This window comes from Sinohyriopsis cumingii, chromosome 10 (genome assembly GCF_028554795.1).
Source record: "Sinohyriopsis cumingii isolate HCF-2022 chromosome 10, ASM2855479v2, whole genome shotgun sequence".
In the NCBI taxonomy this organism is placed as follows: domain Eukaryota; kingdom Metazoa; phylum Mollusca; class Bivalvia; order Unionida; family Unionidae; genus Sinohyriopsis; species Sinohyriopsis cumingii.
In genome coordinates this window covers 21477249-21501492 of record NC_142970.1, presented here as the reverse complement: position 1 = coordinate 21501492, position 24244 = coordinate 21477249, and the positions used below count along the sequence as shown (strand labels likewise).

The 24244-nt window shown below is 37.9% G+C and overlaps 1 long non-coding RNA gene across 1 annotated transcript; it reads right to left on the bottom strand.

The window, feature by feature from the left end:
• Positions 1 to 207: 207 nt before the first annotated feature.
• Positions 208 to 21941, bottom strand: LOC149789702 (uncharacterized). The gene is made up of 4 exons (XR_016423967.1): positions 20887 to 21941; positions 20258 to 20379; positions 9676 to 9790; positions 208 to 316 (listed from the first exon to the last, which is right to left on the bottom strand). It is a non-coding gene; the product is annotated as an uncharacterized LOC149789702 (long non-coding RNA).
• Between the last annotated feature and the right edge of the window lie 2303 nt (positions 21942 to 24244).

Here is a 24244-nt window from a genome sequence, read left to right as displayed (position 1 = left end):
ATGTGAATAAAAATTCCAAATGGAGGCACTTGTCCGATCAGACAAGATATATGCATATTGTAGTTAGCTGGACTCTAGCTCTGATAGTCCTGGGCAATAGGATAAGCTGATTTTGTTATCAGTTTAGAAATGCATCCGCTTTGCAAATACTATGCTTTAAAAGACGAAACTGAATCCAATATTGATGAAATAAGAGTCATTTGGATTACCTTGTTTTTTATCATTCTGCGTTGGTTGGGTGCATATTTGAGGGTCTCTGATATGGTCTCTTCCATTCCATTTGCCTTTGCTTTGCCATTAGTTTTCAAGCAGGCTTCTGCATGAGTAATACAATGTTTTAAAATAAGTTTCACAACAAAGGATGCATTGCATTTTTCTAAATGCCAGCAATAATCAATGGAATATTTTTAAAACATGTACTTTGAAATGTGTCTCAAGTTACTTTATCAATTCATTTAAAAATCTCTGGCAAGTCACATGAAAAACACAATTTAAATCAAGCCATACTTACTTATCAAAGACTTTCTCATTCACATCCTTTACCTCACACAATAAATATCAGCAACACCAACATTAAATTCACACAATCAGTACAAAACCTAGGTGTTACTCTGGACAGTACTCTCACATTGCACCAACATGTCATGAACATATGCAAGGCTGCGTATCTTGAGCTGAGACGCATCAGCTCCATTCTCAGATATCTTTTAGCTGATGCCACTAAAACACTTGTGTGTTCATTACTGCTTTCAAGACTGGACTATGGTAACTCAATTCTGTCTGGTTCATCTTAATATCTACTGCAGAGACTTCAAAAAGTTCAAAACATAGCTGCTTGGATCATACTTAGAGTACCACAATCAGAGCACACCTCCCCGCTGCTCTGTACCCAACACTGGCTATCCATTCGATCCAGAATCAAACACAACATTAGTTCTCTGTGCTACGTTTCACTGACAGACTCTAGTCCAACATACCTATCCGACCTCACCTATGTGTACACACAAGCAAGATACTTACACTCCTCTTCCGACAATCATATACTCATTATTCTCACTATGAAAACAAAGTCACATGGACAGCATTCTTTTGCATACCAGGACCCAGCAACATGGAATGAATTGCCCACTGAACTTAGACACAAAGACGCAGTGATCCCATTCAAGAGTGCTCTCAAAACTACTTATTCTGACTACAAAAACAAACTTAATGACTTAATACTGTTAACTACCTTAAATATTCTCAGCATGTTTTTTATGTTTTCTAATTTCACGGTGTTTGTTTTTGTAATCATATCATTGTGTATGTTTTTATGTTGTCTAATGTTGCAAAGCGCTTAGAGCTTCTAAAGATTAGGCGCTATACAAAGTCCTCATTATTATTATTATTATATTTAGCTTGGATGAATATTTTTTAAATCAGTGGCCATAACTAAAAAATAGGATTTTGTTTTATGATCATAAAAGTATGTTGGACACCATCCATGATGTACAATGCTGTCTGACATTTCTATGCACCTAAGGTTTCCATCTCAAATATTAAAGCAAAATGCATACCGAATTTGACAGATTGATGAAAATAAAAAAAAGCAATGCTTACCATTTGAAAAGAGGCAATTGTCACTAGAATATTCTATTCAAAATGATATTAATTTTGGACACAGGGGATACCACCCCCATGTTTTCCTGACTCGTGATATGTCGGCCTATTCTGTGCACAGCTTTAAAAGATGTAATGTTTATCCATCGAGCTACAGAAATGAAATACATTTACTGTAGACTGTTTCTGTCAGCAGTTAAGTTGAGTAATTAGGTCAGGTTTATAGCTAGTTTACAAAATTCAATGTAGAATGCCAATAAATGACAAGATATATTTTTGCAAACTAAAGTGATCTTGAAAAAAGATTAGTAAAGTTTAACATTTTATAAAAAATAAGCTATTATGTGGAAAAGAAACAACAATGAACTAGGATGCAATGTGTTTACGTCTAGTTTTGGAAGGTACCGTCTCTAAGGTACCGTCATAATTGTACCGTAGTTTAATGGGTGGAAAGGCCATTGAAAGGTAAGGGCAGTGCGGAGACCATCGAGTATGTTCCAGAATAGCTGAATCTTTGTAGATACATAGATCCATTCGTAACTTCAGTCCGCAAGCGAAACACTGTACTTCGTATCCCAATCCTGACTCAGGTCCGAAGTAGACAAATCCTGTTCTAGCTAAAACATACGAAGAAGGTAATCCTTCCCTATCCGTAGGCCATTTTTGAAACGTGTCCAATCGACGGGCACAATCACAATAGTCAGGTAAGAAGACTGGAAAATGGTAGGGTTTGAACTTGGAGTTCTCACTGGATTTCTCACTCGATTCTTGCTGCGGCGAAGTCATCCTTCTGGTGGGTGGCTATCCTCTTACAACCAATGTTTTATACCGACATGTCCATACGGCAAAGTAAAGTGGGTGGGAAGCCGCACTCGCTTCTGCTACACGATTTGATAGACTTTTTCCAAGGGTCGACTGACGATGTGGTGTGTGGGTAAACGTACAATCTTGTTGGGTTGATAGGTGGTCACTTTCTCTAGACTGCAAGGCTTCTTTCAATATGCCAAAGTTGACCACTCGACTGGTACGATAATTAAGAGTAAGTCCTTTCACTTTACACTTCGTGTGCACTTCTTGTTTGTCCCAGTATTCGTAGCCGTAATTTTTGGGACCACCACTAACGAAACTTAGAATCTTGTCATCGGGGTGCTTGTCTGTCCAGGCTTCTAAACGGTCTCCTTCGATGTCAGGGTGCTGTTGACTCGGGTGATCGATATAAATGCAACTGTCCATGTCAAAGTACAAGACACGTTCCCCTAACAGTTCTAAAGCTTCGTACAATTTTAAGCGAGCATGAGCTGTCATGTAAGCTGCAATGATGACATTTCCAAAGGGGTCATCTTCTACAAAGTTCAGATCTTCTTCGTAATTCACCAAGATCAAATCCTCACGAACGACGTCCACGTGTTTCATGAATTTGGCTTTGTCGTGAATCATCTGAAAGTAGCGGGAAGGTTCGGTCAAATACTCCGTCTTGGGTAAACACGGTCATTGTGCCATTTTACCCCACAAGCAATTTAACATCACTGTGGCAAACGATCGCCTGCCTTCGTTTTTCTCAATGTGATCTAAAGTAATGCCTTCTTGTGCCCAGAATTTCTCTCTGAATGTCTTTTGGTCTTCGGGAGTGTGACACCAGGACAGATAGCCACTGGCTTCTTGCTCAGTTTCAAAAAGGCATCCACGTAGTCTGCGAAAATGCCTTTCTGCGTGGGGTCACCCTTGTGGAATTATTGTGTCTTGGGAAAGTGGCAAATTTCGTACACTTCTAACAGTTGGTATCCCATGTTCAGAGCTTTGAACAATTCTACGCTGACCCATGTCCCCGTCAAGGCCCGTTCTTCCTGGGTGTGATGACAAGGTTGATCTTGGTTGCACGTTTCAGCACAAGTACGGCACAAAGGAAACATAAGTTTGCCTTGGCAATGGCGAGGTAAGATGGGATGGTATAGGTTCGTGGGAGGCAAAACTTTGCACTTGATCAAGCCTTCGTATTGTCGAATGTTTTTTAGGTCGATGTGTTCGGTGAACAATTGTGGGTGCCCTGCAGGAAAGCAACAACATTTGCACACGTAGGGATACAGTGAACACACGTCCAAGTATTTGATTTCTTCTCCTTTCTCTTCGTCAGCTTGGTACAGCAAACAGGTGGCATTGGTCCTTCCTCCGTACAAACTATTACTTGGGTTCAGGGGGTCCATGAACTGGTAACTTTCCATGAGGCGTTTAAACTCGGGATCGGTGTTCAAACGGTGATTGTATTTGTGTTCCCACATTTCCACCACTTGGTATCCTTCCTGTTCTAACTTTAGGCGTGGCTGACAAATGGCCTGGTACAAGTCTTCCATGGTTCGTTGTAAGAACTGATTTTTAGTGCCGCGGTCAGGGTAACAGACGGGACATCCGTGAAATAAGCAACCGTTAAACTCGTACATGATCTTGGGGTTTTCTAAGTCCCAGCCATTGACCGAATGCATTCCGATGATCTTTCGCCCTGTCCGTTGCGGGCATGCTGAATCCATTTGTCTTCCTTGTCGCACAAGTAATGCAACCAGCATGGGGCTTTGACCGAGTATTGACGTTTGACATAGTTGGTCGTTTGAGGACTGATGACAGCCACAGTGTTTTCAAGCATGAATCGTTGTCGGTAGACTAAGGAACACGCTTTGGCAATGGTGCAAGCCTCTTTTAAATGATCAACCCCTCCATGTTCCATGAACAGTTCTCGAAATTTTCCACAGCATCGCCGTAAAATGTCCATGTCGGAACGACGATACTTTAGCATTTCTTCCTGAAAGTCGAAAGGGTCGGAGGCGTGAGCCTGGTACCAAGCGTAGAAAGTTTCTCGTTCGGTACGCATGTTGTCAGGGTCGTAATAGTGAGCCTGAGGCAAATGGGGTAGAACGGCGTGTTGATTGGCTTGTATTGAAAAAGTGTGGAAAGTACCCTTTAGCCATTTCTGTCATTCCAAACATTTTAGGCATTCGACTCAAAGGCATGGCTAAGTAGCTCATCGAATCTTTAAACTGCACTTGTCCCACTTGCATGAAAATGATTTTGGCTCCGTTCAAAGTGATTTTAGGACGCTCGATGCCACGTTCCGTATAACATCTCAAAAGAAACTGTCCATCGTATCCGGAGAAATTGTGAGCCATCACCGTGGCATGGTGATGACAATCTCCATAATAATGTTCGATGTCCTCTTGGCTCCACGTCTTGTCGATGGGGTCTAAGACCCATTGTGTGAAATCGGCTAGTGTGTTCGGTCCATGAAAGATTTTTTCACGCCCTCCAGGAATCTTACTGCAGTGAGGGCAATAAATCAAGATAGGTTCTTGAATCACTTCTCGCACGCTCGATTAGCCACGCAGAAATTAGGAATGTGAATACTGGTCTCTTGCATGCATTCGAAATCGAAAAAGATGAAATTGCCTTTCTTCTTCTTGTGACCATCCTCTTTCTCTGGTTGGGATTGGTATTTTTGTATGTAGCATTGGTGTTCCAAGTCCACAATGCAGTGACAAATGTGACATTTTTTCTTTCCTGAACATACGTGTGCCTTGGTACTGTTGATACATAGACCTTGTCCACACATTGGGCACAATCTCAGGAGTTGACAAGCACATTTCTTCTGTGAACCTTGCATCTTCAGATGTTGTTGGTAACAGGCAGGGCTGACAAATGTGCGCAGACAAGCTGGACAATGCACTGGTTCTTGCCCTTCGCTCAGACAGGGTTGAGAGGCCAAACATCCTGAGCATTTCGATCCACAATGTTTGTGTTGCTCTCGATTATTATAACCATCATAAGTCACATTTCTCACAGTAATATTTGTATCCCAGGAATCCAGTGATAGTGGTAATGGTATCGAAATGGTCATCGTGATGATAGAGGTGAATGTATTTTCCATCCTTAAAGTCTTTCCCTCGAAACAACAGAGACCCGCGCACTTCTTGAGGGTGCACTTTCAAGGTGTATCATGGAGCTAGGGCATCTTGCAATTTTTGCATCTCAGGAATGCCACAGGATGTGTCTTTGGACAGGCATGCTTGTTGTAACAGAAGTTCTGCTTCATTTCGTTGTTTGGCTCGGTTCGATTTTCGAATGTTCTCCCAGGCTCTTTTCCATTCTACCGTGTCGTTCTTGTCGGCATAGGTTCATCCCACCACGATGGCTCGGGCTAAACACATGTGGTCTTGAAAATTGTTAATTTGGACAAGACTTGTTTTGGTAATGCGAAGGTTGTTGACCAATAAGGTCTTTCTGCATTGTCCGGTCCCTTGAGGAGGAGAGACGTGGGTCATGTCCAGTGTGGCTTTTCCATCGGTGATGTCAAACTGGTCATTAGATTGTTGCACGTGTTGAATCTTGTCCATGACTTTGGAAGTGGTCAATTCTGCAGGGCTGCTAAACTCGATCCAAACAGGGGATTTCAAGCCGTCATGTTGTATGGAAAGTCTCAAGCGATCATCTTCTTTGGGTTGACATTGTCGCTTGAGTGTGGTGAGCAAAGAATCCCACATGTCGGTGATGAACCCTTTTGCTTTCTCTAACAGTACTTCAGACTTGAAATCTTTAAACTTCACTGTTGGAAGCCGTAGTTCTAAATTTTCTAGAGGGACGCTTTTCCGTCTCTCGAATGTCATAGTACTTTTCAGGGTTGACTAAGGGTGGTAAACTTTGTTTAGAGGGTTTGGATTCTGGTTCACTCATGTCCTCTTCAAAATCACTGGCATGAATTTGTGCCAAGACTTCAGCCCTAGTACGAGGCGATAGCTCACGTTTCTGCCTCTTACTTTCTTCTTCTTTCTTCTCAAATGAATTGGATCATTTCATCTCGATAGCAAAAAGTCAAATGACTAAAGTTTAAACACCATGGATTAATTTATAGTCATAGCAGACCAGTGTATATAAAGGGTATGTGTCTTGTCCTTTCACTATTCATTTCACTCTCAAACTGAGCACAACAATGGAAGAGACTACCAAGATCGAACGTTTCATCAGAGCTTTGCGAGGGGTCATTAGAAAATTCTCTTCAGACCAGCCGAGGGACTACTCTCCTTCCTTTCAAGATAAAAGTCAAGATACTTGCTATATCTGTCAGAAGAAAGGGCATTGGTCTTCAGAGTGTCCAGACCGTCAAAAAAGAAAAAAAAGGGGTTAGAAGAGACAAAAGTCAAGATACCTGTTATTATTGTCAAGAAAAAGGACATTGGTCACCAGACTGCCCAAAAAAGAAACAAGAGGAGTCAGAAGAAGAGAGGGATTCTTCAGAGGAAGAGGAAGAAGAAGAGGAAGAAAACAGACAGGTGAAGAAAAAGAAACAGGAGAAGAAAAGAAGGGAAGAAAGTGAGGAGGAAGAGGAGGAAAAGACTATGACGGTGAAGAAATTAAAAAAACAGAGAGTGAACAATGAGACAGAATAAGTCTATGAACTTTTTAAAGTGCTCTGTTGTGAATTGTGAATTGTAAATATTTATAAAAGAATAAATTAATTATAAAAGGTAAGTGTCTTTGGGTTTTGATTGTAAAATAAGAACCTACACTCACACACACTCATACACAGACAGGTACTATTGGGTAAAATGGTTTTTATTAGTTATTGGCAATTGAAAGCCTATCTCTTTTCGAGAGACGTGGATGGCCCTGAAAAGGGCCTTTTTTGGTGTAAGGGGTGAGTTTAAACAATCAACTTTAACTGTCTTAAGCCTTTGCCATGGCCAAGGCCTACTTCTGGACTGCGTACTGTTGATGATGATTTCGTTGAAATCACTAAGGATGGTGCAGTAGGCGTAGTCACAGGGTTGGAGGGTTTAGCTTGGGAAGGTCGTATTCTCTTCGGCTGTAATAAAGAAGTCTGATACATCTGTTTCAGACTTCTTAACTAAAATGTCTAACAGTACCGTGACCGTTTGATTTTGACACCCTTGTTTCTTTGCTGCTGCGTCTTCTTCTTCTTGTTTTTTTCTTACCTCTTCTTCTTGCTGCTGTTGCTGTAGGAGAAAAGCTTGTTCCGCTTCCTTTTGCTGTTGTATAAATTTCTCCAATTCTTCTTTCTGTCTCTGTCTAAAATTTTCCATGTGCGGTAATGAAGGAGAAGGTGACGAAGGTTCAGGAACAAATTCTTGCAAGGTAAAAAAATCCACAAAATCCCAATTCATCTCTTCTGAAAGTAAGTCTGGGTTCCCTTGGGTAGTCTCCACCATCAGTGCACCCAAACTGATCGTTTTCTGAGTTTCCGTCATGTTGAAAAACTGTCGCTTAGATTGACTACGCACAGGCGCTAGCGAATCTATATAGACTATGTGACGTCACAGACTGCTCTCTTCGGATTGGACGTGGGCTGACTGAATTTTGTAACGCGTGTTTGGATTGGTCAACAAACTCAATCCGTTTCAATCCTTCCTCCCCCTATAAATAAGTACAGTTCACTGCATTCCTTCACCTGTTACTCAGCACCCCAACATGTGGACCGATGTACAATCTTCAACGCTTGTGTCTTCGATGATGTTCCGGACGGACATATCAATGTATGTCCGATCCAACTGGACAGTTATCCACAGGACAGACACCAGCCTGTGGATGCGAAGAATCTTATGTGGAGCATCAAGGATGCCTCAAAAGAGTCTTAATCTATGGTCCTGCAGTCAGGCACAGCCTAAGGTCAAGAAGAAGATGTCACAGATGCCCTTTATGTTAAGGGTATATTAACATAAAACCAAAGGCCCTTTTCAGGGCCATTCCTATCTCTCGAAAAGATCTTGACTTTCAATTGCCTACCCCTTTTTTTATTTTTTTGTTTAAAAAAATAATAAAAAAATAGAGACCCCTCCCTGTTTCAATTTTCGCCTGTTCCATTTTCATAGACCCATCAGGTCGGGACCTTATTAAAATAGGGTCCCGACCCTGTTCCATTTCCCCTAGTCCCAAGACAGTCCCACGATTTATTCCCCATGTTCAATTTCCCTTGTCCCTAGAGTGAATAGTTTTTTTTCTTTCTCCCATGTTAAATTCCCCTTGTCCCTAGAATACATATTTTTTTTTTCCTCCCATGTTAAATTACATAGTCCCCAGAGTACCCTTTTTAACATGGAAGTTCCCTAGTCCCTAGACCGTCCCTATTCACTACTACCATTGTCAATACCAGCCTGAAACCCAATTTAATGCCATTTGTATAAATTCATTTCAAATAAATATTATGATATAGCTGAAGTGTAAAGTCAAGCAAGTATTCTGTTTGCAGATTTTACATTTTAGATATTATAGTAAAGTCATATTTTCTCTTGTTTAGTAAACTTTATTGCAACTGGTTCCAAAATAGTAAATCTTATTTAATGTTCATTCACCAGAATAGGTATTAATACAATCCCGAATTAACTGTATGGTACTAAAATATACCCTGATCTTGTGTGAGATTGTAATATACAGAACTATACCTCAAGACAACAATAATATATTGAATTTATATTGTATCGAGACTGTCATGGTTATGAACTCCAACTTTATTCAGGTTTTTTCATAATAAATGATCATCTTGTGCTATGGTTGAAAAGAAATCAAAGTTCAGTTTAACTCCATTCTCTCCACATTTGTAAGTTGTTAAGAGGCATACTCATCCTCAGTGTTATAGTAAAATGTAATCTTATTTGGATCAATCTTGGTGGTGTAATATATGAATGGAGAAAGAATATTATCATCCAGATTAAAATATGTTTTATTCAGACTCTACTAAAATTTTTAGTTGGATATGGGTTACGGAGCCTGATGTGTACAAACAAAGCAATGTGTACCATGACCTTTTTAATTTAACATTTTAAACTCCTGCAGAAGAAAGAGATTTTTTAGATCCATTAATCTGTATTAACAAAAACATTTCTTCAGTATGATTTTCAATTACGTAGTATTGACAAAACTCATATTTTAAAGTTGTTGTTTTTTTGTGTTTGGTTTGGCCTTTTATGGTAAACCAACACAAGTAAGTTATTTAGTGCCAAGGCACTTTAAGTATAGTGCCTTGCCCAAGGACACACCATGGTAGCTAACCCAGGTTGGTCTGATGGTAGAATTTGAACCTACCTTATTTCACAGGTCCAGAAAGCTAACCACTGAGCCACTACAGCTCCCCATCTTATAGTGGAATGCTGGTATACTTTATGATCAAGAAGGATGGGTTGGGGTATGCATGTTGCATCTGAAAAAAGTGATGGAATTTTTGTTTACATAATATTTTAGTCATACAATATGAATCATTTTCTATAGATTTAAGATGTATCAGATCAAGTTAAGAAAAATCATATATTCTGTTTCCTGGGAATGTACTAAAATTCACTGTTATTGTTTGATTTTTTGGTAGTAAGCTTACTTGGTATTTTTTTCTTTTTAACTTGAATACCTAATTTGTTAACATCCTATTCTAAATCTTCAGAGTTCTGTCTATTAAGTGACAACTGTTGATACATGTAGGGAAGTTTTTGTTTATATCTTTTGATTTTTGTGATTCTGGAAGTTGCAGTATTTGTTGTTGTATTATAACCATTTCAGTAATTTAATGAATGCAGAGTATACTGCTCTATAAATGAAATTTAAGTGAAAATAATGTAAAAGTATGTTTCACTGCAAATATAAATTGTTTAAAATAATATATAATTTATCATATGACTATTCAATTGTGGTAACTAGTATTCCATCCAATATCTATATATTAAAATATGTCTTTTCATACAGCTGGTGATCATTTAGATACAAGTCCAATTGAACATAATCAAATTATCAATGCAGGTGTTTTTATTAGTAGTAGTATTGCAAGTATAAGTGTTAGTATTAAGATTTCATATACAGGTATGATAAGTGTATCATAATGTTTAAATGATGCTCCTTGTTACAACATAAAATATGTTCATTGAAACAAATGGTTCACTGGTAAATTGGCAGCAAAGGTCTTCACTGAATTATGTTGCATAAACTATTTTACAATAAAACATATATGATGCATCTCAATTATGATGAATGTGAGGAGGAGGATTAATAATAATGCAATTTAAGTTATCTTCATAACATAAGTTCTAGCAGATGTGTAATTTTTATGTGGTTCATCATCAGTTTGAAACTGGTCTGTGATTTCTGGATCTGGACATACCTGGTCCCCTGCTGTTGTGCTGCTATGGTCTTTACAGTTCATTAGGATATCAGTTACACTTGGTTTACATTTAGAACCCCATGGGATGGAATGCCCAGTTTGAAACTGAGAGAATGGTTAATTATCCATAATATAACTCCTGCAGTTATTATTAGGTTTGATATCAAGGTCTTTCTTTAAAAGCTTTTCAACTCAGGTTCTGTTCTACCATACAGATAAATAAAGTCAAATTCAAGGCTTTCAGATTTGTCCAGTTTGTTTCATGTGTTGCGGCAGACAGACTGTATATTGCCACTGTACCATATAAATATCAGTGCTTAGTCTGCTCTCAGTTGCTGTGGTTTGATTAGTTACAAGTGTCATCACATGTGACTAATTATTGACCAATGTAATGAAACTTGTATAATTAGAAGGCTGTATTTAAAAACTCTAAAGATCTTAAAAAGAAAATTGGATCGGGGTAAGTAAAACCTTTTACTTTGACCATTTGGCTAGAAAATAATTTTCAATAAGTTTAAATTGGATAATAGTAATATAATAATTAATTACACAAATCAGAATAAAAGCTATTTGCATATCCCCTTACAGCTGTTGCTTTTTCATAGTACTAAGTAGAATAAAGTATAGTTAAGACAGATAGCTTTAAGCTAGAATTAAACTCAAATAAATTGCAAGAAATCAAAACAAACCCAGGATTAAAACTAAAGAAATATCCCGTCATATATACCTTACATCAAATAAAGAAACTCAAGATGGATAACAACAAAATTAATGTCACATCATCAAATAGTTATCTCAGCTGCCTGGTCAACCTAAAGGCAGATAAACTAAGGCAAACTTACTCCGAAGCAGTCTCATCCCCCCTAAGAGAAAAACGACAGATACAGTTCTTAACGCCAATTTTCAACTCGACCCCAACTGACTCGATGAGTAGACTCTACCTGTCACCAAGCGTAAACGAGAATGTGGACAATCTACCGAGTAACCGCAAAACTACATCCGACATGAGTACCCAAACTGAGGAACAATACTCAACAAGCACAAAAACAACCCAGACCACGCTGGTTAAAAACACTAGCAGCCAGGGGACTCAAACTGAGAACCTACTAGATGAAACAGAACGCCCTCACCCTACCACAAATAAAGCAGTCACACACGACTCAACAAAAGGTAAGAATAATAGGAAAACCAAATCCCAAATACCAGTTAGAAAGAATAAGGAACACACTAACTGTCAGAATACAAGACCCAGCAAGCCGGTTATGGACAACGAAACAAAGTCAGCTAAAGAGACAAACACCAGGGGAAAAAAGACCAGTCTGCAAAATATCCAAAACAAGAAACACCCCGCTGAACTGACTCTCTTCGTCAAGGGAGTAAATTCCAAAATAACGAAGTTAGCCTTTAAAACCATAGCATGGCAATTGAACAAACATCACCAAGGAGAATTCACGCTTAAAAGCACTAGAGACGACTTGCTGATAATCAAATGCACCACTGAACAACAGATTGCCAAATATATGGAAATTGAAAGAATAGGCCAAATAAATGTTCAGGTCACTAGACACAACAGAACAAAACAACACATAGACCCAAACCCCCCAAAAACACACAACAAAGGAGTCATATACGTATCAACTCAAAATAAAACCAATGAAATAGTAGACTACATAAGGAGTAAAGGACAGGAAGTAGAGAAAGCAATCCGCCTAAAAACAAGAAGGGGAAAGGATAGCACTGCAGTGGTACTCTTTTTTAAGGGCGCCACCCCAGAAACTATCAAAATAGCCGAAAAACTCGAGGCTAAAAAAATTTTTGCTTTCAAAAACAAACCACGGTTCTGTGGCAACTGCAAAAATTGGGGGCATTACTCTAAGAGTTGCAGAAACCTATTCCGGTGCAATCAATGTGGTCTTCACCACCCAGACCGGAAAACATGTAGCGCCACCAATCAGCACTGCGCTAACTGTAGTGGTAACCACAAACCAAACCACGCAGAATGCCCCAGGGCTCTTAGAGAAGCCCTAATAGTCGAATATATGATCTCCCATGGGGTAAACTATAAGCAGGCCAAAACAAAAATCAGGATACCAAAAACAAAATAAATAGGTAGCACCCTCACTGGTAGGAAACACGCATAAAACGAAAACAACAGTAAATTAAACAAACTATTAAGACTTTTTGCACTAGAGATGGATTCCAGAGCAGAAATCAAAATATGGCAATGGAATGCACGCGGCCTTAGGGCCCACGCTGACCAACTAAATAACAAAATACTTGAACAGGAAAGAAAACCAGATGTTATATGCATACAGGACACCCATCTAAATGATACCTCACGTATCCCAAACATCATAGGCTACAACACCAAATACCTAAAGCATCGATCCCCCACAGCAAGAGGAGGGGGGTTAGCAACCTTTGTTAGAGATGGAATTACATCAGAAATGCATAAATTAACAGATAGTAGACCGCCCAATGACTTCGAAATACAGATAGTCAAAATAACCGCTCAAACTAAGCAGGTACTAATCGTTAACCTCTATGAAACAAATGAGCAGCGCAATTTAAGTGCAGACGAAACAATCAAAATGATTAAAGACTGTGGAGAATGGGTGGTAATATGCGGGGACTTCAATGCGCACAATGAACTATGGGGGAGTCAAAAGACGGACATTAAAGGAAAAATTGTAGAAAAATGGGCACAAAAATGCAACTTAGTTTTTCTAAACAACGGAATGCACACCCGGATAGATGACAGAACAGGCCACACATCAGCAATAGACCTATCTCTATGCACACCAAGATTAGCAGGCATTTCTGATTGGCAAGTTGATGAAAGCGACCCTATGGGAAGTGACCATTACCTTATAAATATAGAAATACAAATTAGAATACCTCAAAATAAAGCGTCCTTCACACCAAGATGGAAATACGAACAGGCCAACTGGATTAGGTTCAAACAGATAGGTGACTCAATCGACCCAGAAACCATATATCACCGGGACATTGACACCTTTAATGACAAATTAATAGAAACCATTAACACAATGGCCCAAGAAACAATTCCTAAAACTTAAGGAGTAGCACCCAAACCCACGGTGCCCTGGTGGAATAATGAATGTAAAATAGCAATTAAAGAGAAAAAAAGAGCTCTAAACAAATTCAAAAGAACTAAAAATAATAGGGACTTTAACTACTACAAGGAAAAGGAAAAAACTGCCAAACAAACTATTATGATAGCTAAACAAAACTCATGGAGAGAATTCTGCTCAAAACTAGATATTAACACAAAATCGAAGGAGGTGTGGCAAAGAATTAAAAAAATGAGAGGCAAAACTAAATCAATAACCCCCAACATACCTGGACAAAACAACAAACATAAGGCAGAATTATTCGCAAACTATTTCGCCAACATGTGTAGCAATACCAACTTAGAGGATAAGTTTAAAAATCATAAAAGGCAATTTGAGGAAAGCAACTCTGACAACATAAAGGAAGCAGGAAATAATGACGGCCCACTAAACCTTCCGTTTACAGAAGCCGAATGGAGAAAGGCCCTCGCCGGCAAAAAGACCACATCCCCCGGGGAGGATACTTTGGGGTATGAAATGTACAAGAACCTACCCAAAAAACTTGTCACAATTGCACTTAACCTCATTAATAAAATATGGGAAACCGGTACCATACCTATAAGATGGAAAAAGGCAGTAGTGGTCCCGATTCTTAAGCCTGGAAAACCCTCAAGCGATATAAAATCATACAGGCCCATATCACTAACAGACAATATATGTAAAATAATGGAAACTATGGTAAACAACAGGCTGAAATATCATTTAGAAAGCAAAGGACTACTAGCTAATACACAGAGCGGGTTTCGCAACTACCGAAGCACAATAGACCAACTCATGAGACTAGAAACCGCTGTCAAATTAGCATCTAGAGAAAAATTTTAAAAATCCAGATATGTTACAGCCATCTTCTTAGACATGGAAAAAGCATATGATCTAATGTGGACTAAGGGACTGATAAGTAAACTTAAACCATACGGAATAACTGGCAATATATACAAATTTATTGCTAACTTCCTAACCGATAGAAAGATACAAGTCAGACTAGGACAAGACTACTCCGAACGATACAAACTGGAAAATGGCATGCCCCAATGAAGCGTAATCAGCCCAACTTTATTTAATATAATGATAAACGACCTGGAAACAGCGGTAAAACCCAACCACCTTGACTTATCCCAATTCGCCGATGACAGCGCCGTATGGAAAACTGGCAACCCGGCCAGCAGAGAAACGACCAAGCACTTACAAAAAGGACTAAACGATATAGGAAATTGGACAGATAAATGGGGATTTAAATTGTCACCTCTAAAAACAGTAGGCATAGTTTTCAATCCGGGAGGTGGCCACCCCCCACCCACTCCAAACTTAACCCTAAAGGGGGTACCCATCAAATTCGAAAAACAAGCGACACTCCTAGGTATGGTATTCGACCACGAACTCACGTGGGCAGTTCATATCCAAGAACTCGTAACGAAGTGCAAACGAGACATCAACCTCCACAGAAACCTCAGAGGGGTGAATTGGGGGGTTGATCAAAAAACACTCGTTACCCTATATAGAGCACTTATAAGAGCAAAATTGGACTACGGTTGCCAGGTATATGGAGCGGCGAACGCCACGTTACTAAAGAAACTAGACACAGTCCAATCAAAAGCGCTAAGGGTATGCACCGGCGTCCTAAATGGTACCCCCACACAAGATATCTTAATAATAGTAGGAGAACCCCCGCTAGACCTAAGGCGGAAGGAATTGATGCTGCGATACTCGACTCGAATATCAATACACCAACCCAACCACCTCACGCTACAAGCCCTCTTAGCATGCGACAAACCATTCGATACAAAAGGAAAAAATAAAAAAATACCTAGTGGGAAAATAATTATAGAATTAAAAAGGAAATTTCAAATCGCAAATATCAACCCAGAAAAAATAAGGTACTACCCAGACCCCCCGTGGACCTGTCCCACACCACAAATAGATCTTAGCTTACGTAAACTAGGACAAAAACAAAATGACCCGATAGGACTAAGAGCATCAATACTAACGTACATTGACAACAAATACGAGACATACACGCAAATCTTCGCAGATGGATCAAAAACCAAAAATCCAAATAAAACTGCAGCAGGGATAGTGATCCCAAAATTAGATGTCGCCGTTGGAAAAAGACTCCCAGACCAATGCGCTATATACACGGTAGAATTCATGGCAATATTAATGGCATTAACATACGTCAAAACATACCCCACAACTAAGGCAGTCATTCTAAGCGACTCTTACAGTGTACTACAATCGTTAGCAACGGACCAATCCAAGAGCAGACCTAATATGATTAATCATGCAAGATCGCTACTTAAAGAGATTGAAAAAAACAACAAACACGTTGAATTCGTATGGATACCCTCTCACATCCATAATCCCAGGCAATGACAAAGCAGATGCAGAAGCAAAAAACGCCACAAACGAACCAAAAGCCCAAAATATAGCATACAGCATCACTGAAATCAATAACATGGGACAAGATCAATGACATGTGGCAAGAGCTATGGGAAAAATCGGATGCAAACAGTCTAATACACACGATGATGAAAAAAGTAAGTAGAAAAGTCGAAAGTCCGACCTTCAAAAATCCATACGATATAACAATAATAAATAGAATAAGAACAGGTAAAACACTATTGGCAGGATGCGCAGGGAAACACATAAAAAGGGGACCAACCGAAAACTGCCCCTACTGCCCAACTCCAGAAACAATTGCACACTTAATAAATATATGCCCCAAATACAACCAGGAAAGGGCCGAACTAAAATCTCAACAGGAACAAATAGGAGAATGGTGGACATACCCGGAGTTACTTGTGGCAAAAAACAATAACATAGGAATGACCTATAATAACATCATGACATTCATTAACAAAATAGGCAAAAGGGGACAAATCTAAACCGAATGAAGGGTTGGGTATAAAGAGAGACCATGTAAAGAAATTAAAACCAATAAACCTAAAAGATCGAACCAAAAAAGAAAAAAACCAATCAAAATATTACAAATCACTGTTTGGGAATTGTGACGGCCGGCTCGGGCTAGTGGGTTCACAGACTGACACCGCCGCTCATAACCCGAACAATAAAAACCAGATAAGGACGAATATTACAAAATCACTGTTTTGGAATTATAATGGCATGCTAGGCCCCGTAGGTTCAAAAAAAAAAAAAAAATATAAAAAAATAAAAATAAAAAAAATATACATTAAAATAAATCACAAATAGCTAAGCTAAACAAAAATAACAGGTAAATAGCCAAGTGGTCAAAGCGAAGGGAAACAAAGGCAATCAAACCACCTCCCTCGAAGAAAACATCTCACGGCGAACATGGCAGTATCAAAAGGACTAGAAGACCAAAACAGAAACGGACACGGGATAAGGCAGAAAGAGCTGAAATAAAGAAGAGCAGGAAAAGGCACAGAATGAAGTTAAACGTCCTAAGGCAGTAAAAGAAGAAAGAACAGGACACTTGCAGACCTTGGGGAATGAAGGCAGAAACAATGAAAAGAGTATGCCTCAAATAATCAAACCACCCCCACCCCCCAGTATGAAAAGAATTGCCTTCCCGAAATCAAACAAAAGAAATAAGGCCACCCCCCCCCCACATCTACTTATAAGTGTGAATGAGAAAGTGAGCGTGAATGTCTGTTGTCGGGATGTGTGGGAAAAGCAGAAAAACGAACAAAAATGTCTATAGCCATCACACAAATATAGCATACACACTCCCTACCCACCTTTTTTTTCTTTTCTTTTCTTTTTTTTTTTTCTTTTTTACAAACAAATTTTACCACATAGGGCTTTCATTCTGACCCACGAAAGCCCTCTTTTGACCAACAACTTACTGGCCCTGAAACACACTGATTGGTTTAAAGCCACACGTACGAAATACTTAACCAAATTGAGATCTCCAAAACAAAATAAAGGGCTACTAAAAGCCTACTAGATGTGAAAAAATTTTCGGAAAATTCAAGTACGCAAAGTACACAAAATTTAATAGTCCTTACAAAAGATAGGAAAATTCACAACTCAGGAATATCTGAAGCGTATGTGACAATCACATGTTTGGCAAGATAGTACAGGAATAGCCCAATAAATATAGGGAACTGGGCATTGATTGCAACGAAAATTTAATAATACTGCTGCTGGTGTGCTTCGGTTACTGCCTGAAATGAGAGAGGAAGGAGATGCAGGATGCAGAAACAGACCACCAACGGAGTACAACGATGGAGAAGGTTGCAGCGACGAGAGCCTGGGCGGGACCTTTTGGGGCACCTGGGCTTCGGCTTGCTTGCTTGGGGGCATTGTATAAGTTAATCGCTAAATTCAAAAAGTACACAAACGTGTACAAACTAAACAGTCGCACATACCAAAAGGTGCACGTGACTTTAATCCAATGAATGAATGAAATGTGTGCTAGAGGGTAGGGTTAGCAGTTATACTCCCAATTATGTTTGTGATGAGCAAAAGCAGCTGCACAAATTTGAGCTTTTAGTTTGGTTCTGGTAGGGTCAAAGGATGCAGGTACATTTTACATTCATTTTTTACTAGAAATAGCTATTTTCAATATTTTTCTGTGACAAGGCAACTAAAAGAATCAGTATGTGCCTTATGCATGAATAAAGTTCACTAGTACTATAACAAATTAGCATACTTTTCATCACCCCTCTACCATCAAGATTTTTTTATATTTACCTCTGTAGCAGACACAAATAAAAGTCGGCAGCTCATTTGCAGACTAAGTTACGCATATGATCTCCAATGCTCATCTAACTGTGACAGGCAGTCACCAACAAGCCAACCTATTTCCATGCCTAACTCAAAGTAAATCTGAACCACATTATAGATTTAGCTTATGTGTAAATTTATAAATGCTAGGCTTGTGATAATTAGGTTCATGCCTTCTACCTTAAAAATTAGAGGGATGTCAAAATACGAAACTATCCAATGAGACCTATGATGTTAATTTTAATCCCTATGGGATTTGTGACATAAAAAACCCAAATGCTTTATGTATTAAAAGGTAACTAATGGGGGCAGGATCTGCAGTGAATCAATGGTTAGTATGCTAGACTCCTGATAAAAATGTTTGTGTTAAAATCCTGTTATCAAGTCAACCAGGTTACCTACTGCAATGTACCCTTGCCTTACTCCAATTCCCTCAGTACTCAGTAAACAACTAGTGTTGCTGTACATAACAAAACCAGTCCATATTGATTTTACATATTTTACTAAATCCTGACAAAAATAATTCTCTAAATAAAGAATGATTAATATGTGATGGTCTCGCATGTAATCAAACTCTTCCAAGCTTTTAATGATATGAACCGATTTATCAATGTTTATCAAATTTGCATGAAAAACTATTTCTTATTTGTCATCAAATATGTTCAATGTTTTGATCATATAAGCATTTCTGCTACATTAGATCAAAATAATCTTTTTGTCAGAAATAGAGCCCTTATAGTATTTGCAAGGTCAACCAATCAGATGCAGAATTTGAGTTTAATATGAATGAATATTTTTTTTACAAAATTGCTCTTTTGCTATATCTTGATGAGATAAATCTATTCACAAAGTCTGATGAAATTAAAGAGAAATAGTTTTAAGAGCAGTAGCAAGAATGGCTAGTGAGATGTAGAACCACCACATTATATGCATAGATTTTGCTTATAGCCTCAGACATACAAGCAAATAATTAAACAAGTCAGATCTAAATTGGATCATAAACACTGTTGTGCAAATCATAAGAAACTCTGCCAATCAGATGCAAGGTCACTTCACTACCATACCTTTATCACACTCATAATAAGCATCATTGTGAAACTTGACTCTATAAGCCCAATGGCCAAGCATGATCAAACTTGAATCAGCAGTAGTGGTTATAACCTCATGTATTTGTATGCATCTTCACTTCTTCAATCTAGATCTCATTTATATAAGCATGTATTCTACGTTTAGTAAAAACTGCACTACATGTATAAATATTGCATGCGGTGGTAACATACTCAGATGAAAGATCACCTTATTATTATTAATGGTTAACACTCATCAAACTTCAAGGACAACTTAATGATTTTAGCCTATATTGTGGAAGTATGGCTTTTAGGCTGGTTAAAAAACTCAACTAATCTTATACATGATCACATGTATATACTTGGATTTTGCTCATTATTAGATTTATCCAAGATGTTGATTTAAGCCCAAAACCAAGTTTTATATAAACAAATTGATGAGAACTATGGACTCCAAAGTAGCTAATTTCTTACTGTTGAAAGACAGAAGGGGATGTGAAATAAATAACACACTCTGGACCATTACATAAACCCACTTAGCCTTTTGACCAGTTGAAATAAAATATCAACAATAATGTTAAAAAAGATTGATAAATTATGTTTTCTCACATTACCTCTAGCCCTTTTCAACATGGATGGTATTTTTCTTCCACATATGTCAGCTCTTAATTAGTGGCCCTTTCCCATCATGAATGTTGTAGGTGAAACTCTCAGAATTAGGCTTTTTAATTTATATCTGTAGAAGAAAAAAACTATTGGTCTGCATATATCAATGTCACCATTTCTGTATTAGATTAAAATACCATATGTGTGTGTGTGTGTGTGTGTGTGTGTTAATTTTAGAATTTAAGCAAACTTGTCTCCATGTGTTTATTTTAAAACTGATGATGATAACACATAACAGGTTCAATGGATAAAATGTTATTTCTTACTTCTTACAACTGCTCATTATATCTGAATTTACATTCAATGTTTGTTTTAATTAACATATTTGGGATATTGGGCAAATTATTTATTTTGTAGTTTATCATTATATCATTTACCAGTCTTTTATCATTCAAATATGTAATATAGTACCATTATACTGACTTCATATTCTATATGATATCCCAGCAATACATATTAAGCAGATAAGTGCAAATAAAAATGTTCAGAATGTAAAATTTACTCCAAGCTCAAAGAAGATCAGCAAAAGATAATATCCAACAAATTACCAAACAAAAAGCGAAGTTAACGCAGTTACCTTTATTATGATGTCTCCAACACCAACGGTACTGTACAGCTACGTCTTCTGAGTTTTACCGTCATCTTGTCTTTCAAACCAGAATTAATTTCTTGAGCTCTTACAAAATGAAGAAACTTTTAAATACTATAATTTAAGCAGCTTCTTTACATGCCATCAGATAAATTATGGCACAGTGTTATGTCTGTCAGCAAAACGCAACTTCACATTTGGACGGCGCGCTGTGTGGGCATCGCCGACACAGCAACTGACATGAATTCTCTATTAGCAGACAATGATTCGGAATAAATCCTTCGCAAATCTAACATTCTCGATTTTTCATAGTTCCACTTTTCATTGTTGCATCTGTTTGATTGTACAATTGCTAATGATGTTCAATGAATCAACTTCAATTCATCTGCTGTCTGAAATCCCGGTTCAGTTGGTATTTTCTTCCGCGCATGATGCCGTGTAAATAAAAGATACGGTCGACATTCAAAGTGGTTTAGGTTAATTTATTATTTTTCTTTATTAAGGTCATTTGCAGAAAGTGTTTCGCTAGGGTGAGAAAAAAAAATATAACAAAAAGAAAACTTTCTTTTCCAACGCTAATACTGTATATATTTCAATTTGTGATTGATGCTATAAATAAAAAAAAAATGATAATAAAGCATTTTAGCCCGTGGCTTCGGCACGGCACTCGTTTTTGTGGGTTTTTTAAAATGTTGTTAGTGTTGTTTTGGGGTTGTTTTTTGTGTGTGTACCACACTAAAAAACATACCAGGTATTAGGCCTAACGTAGGAAAAGAAATTATCCTCTATTTATTACTATTCTTACTGTCAAATGACGCAAAAGTGATCAAATTGCTATTAAGATTTTGTTTTGTATAACACTTACCGCTCGTTTTCCTCGAGATAAAGCAGCCACTTCAAAATGATTATAAAATCTGTGACAGATGAAAAACGTGGTTTAAATAATTCGTAATCGCCTGCCTTAAAATACTGTAGGAATTTGCTAATGTATTTCATGGCCCTCGTTTGAATAGATACCAACGATCATGTATATCGACCAAATTTTGTATATTCCTGCCCACAATCATGTATTTTGTATTAAACCGTATATTACACGAGCGCTCTGTGGCAAACTCGGGGGGGGGGGGGGGGGTCTCTATTATACCCAGAGGCGTAGCTATGATATTTTGCGCCCGGGGACGAACTATAAAATTGGCGCCCCAGCCCCCTCCCCGTTTAATCATATTTTTGAATATTACCCTTGTTTACTTATTATAATGTAACGTTGTAAGCCTCATTTTGGCGCCCCTGTACCTTGGCGCCCGGGGACATATGTACTCCCCTTCCCCCCCCCCCCAGCTACGCCTCTGATTATACCTGCTGTATCAGTTGAGAAATATATTGAACAGATCAGGCCCCAATACTCTCGCTCTGAAAAACATTAAAATAATTATATGCAGAATATCGGTAGGTATCCCTCTTGCCGAAAATGTCAGCACCATATATATTTTGCAAGTAATGTAATGGGTATAATAACACACACACACACACACACACACACACACACACACTTTTTTGGGAGTGGGGGGGGGCAACGGACAGATGCCCCCATTTCCCAAAAAAAATAAAAAGTATTTTATATTTGTGTATTTCCCCCTCAGATGTGTTCTACGTTTTATTAAAACAAAATTTTATATAAAAAATTTAGTTTTTAGAATTTTTGATGGGGTATTTATGTTTCCATAGTGTTATCTAAAGGGTTGTTCGTCCGAGTCTGGTTTCCCTCACCTTGCTCGAAGTTCATTCCCTTGAAATGTTTTGTAACCTTTGCTATATGTCGCCTAGGTCTCAGTGTTTGCTATATGTAATGGTGTTATATTGTGTGTATGCTATATTTTCTTTATGTTTGAGACAGCAAGTATAGATCAAATATCTTTCCCAGTTGTATTTCTTCCTTTATGATGTTATATTGTATCTTTTAATTTGTTTTATGGTTTTCTAATTTTGACGATGGAATGGTGTACTATTTAGATTTTGTTTAAAAAAAATAATTTCCTATTTTATTATTCGAGTGATAATATGTGTCGTTCCTCATAATAGTCTTTAAAGATGTTGATAGGTAGGTTACGCTCGATCCAAGGTTCACGCTTCTTTATTCTCTATGTGTTTTTCCTGGGTCGCGTTAGGCCTCCTTTATTTAGTTTATCTGATTATGCTTTATTGAAAGATCCAAACGTATTTATGAGACCACATTATTCTATAGTGGTCAACCATGCAGTGCGGGAGAAGTTAGTAGGGTTTTAAACTAAGTGTTATACAGTATGTATTTGTGTCTTTATTTTGTCTGTTTATGTTCTACATTGGGTGTTTTCAAAGACTCATGATGGGCCTATGCACTTCACTGAGCCCTGTGACTTAGCCCCATGATGTCATCGCCATTTACTTCCCCCTTATATTTTCCCTGTATCCCTTCCTATATATGTCTTTAGAATTTTCTTTCAGAGAAAGAAGAAAAAAAATTAAATTACAAAATTCTTTTATTTTTTTCTTTCTTCCTTTCTTCCCTTTTCTCTTTTAAAAAAAAAAAGTTATATGGGTTTCTTTGAAATATTTGAAATAGAATTTGAAATTTTCTTTGAAATATGGCTGTTGTGGGGTGCGAGGAGGGGGTATGGGTATGGCATCAGCTCGCAATTGCGCTACGCGACCCTTCGGTCTGTAATACCTATTCCTCCCTCCCCCTCTCTCCCCCAATTCCAACATCAATTGCGTTATATCAACCTGACGGTAAGTATCTATTCGTCGTAAGACGTACTGAGTTCTTGTTGTGGTTAATATTCTTATTTTTACCACGTATCTTATTTAAAAATCTTTATCACCTGTCCACAGGATATCATCGTAGTTACTATATAGTCTATACATTTTAGAACGATTTTGTTTTCGTAGTCTAAATCTATGAATAAAATGTTATTTTTGTTATACTTATATTTTTTGCAAATTTTCATTATTAACTTTATCCTATTATGTTTAGTTTTATCACATTGGACAATCGTATGTAGTTTGGTGAAGTTCGCTGTTTTACATAAAGGGCATTTCGGCATTATCCTCAGCATACGATGTTTGATTGTTTCTTCGCCTGTTAGCCAGGTGTTGTGCAGGTATTTAAAAATTATACTTTGTGTTTTGACAGATCTTATTTTCCCCAATTTTTCCAATTTTTTGTCCAATTTACCCCCTCAGTTGTCCTGCTCTACTCTACATTTTATATTTTTGGTTACCTCCTCCCTAATCCAAGCGTGACTTTTACTTATTAAATTTTGCATAAATCTGTTTTGTCTCTATATTTTAAAATTAGTTCTCATATGTT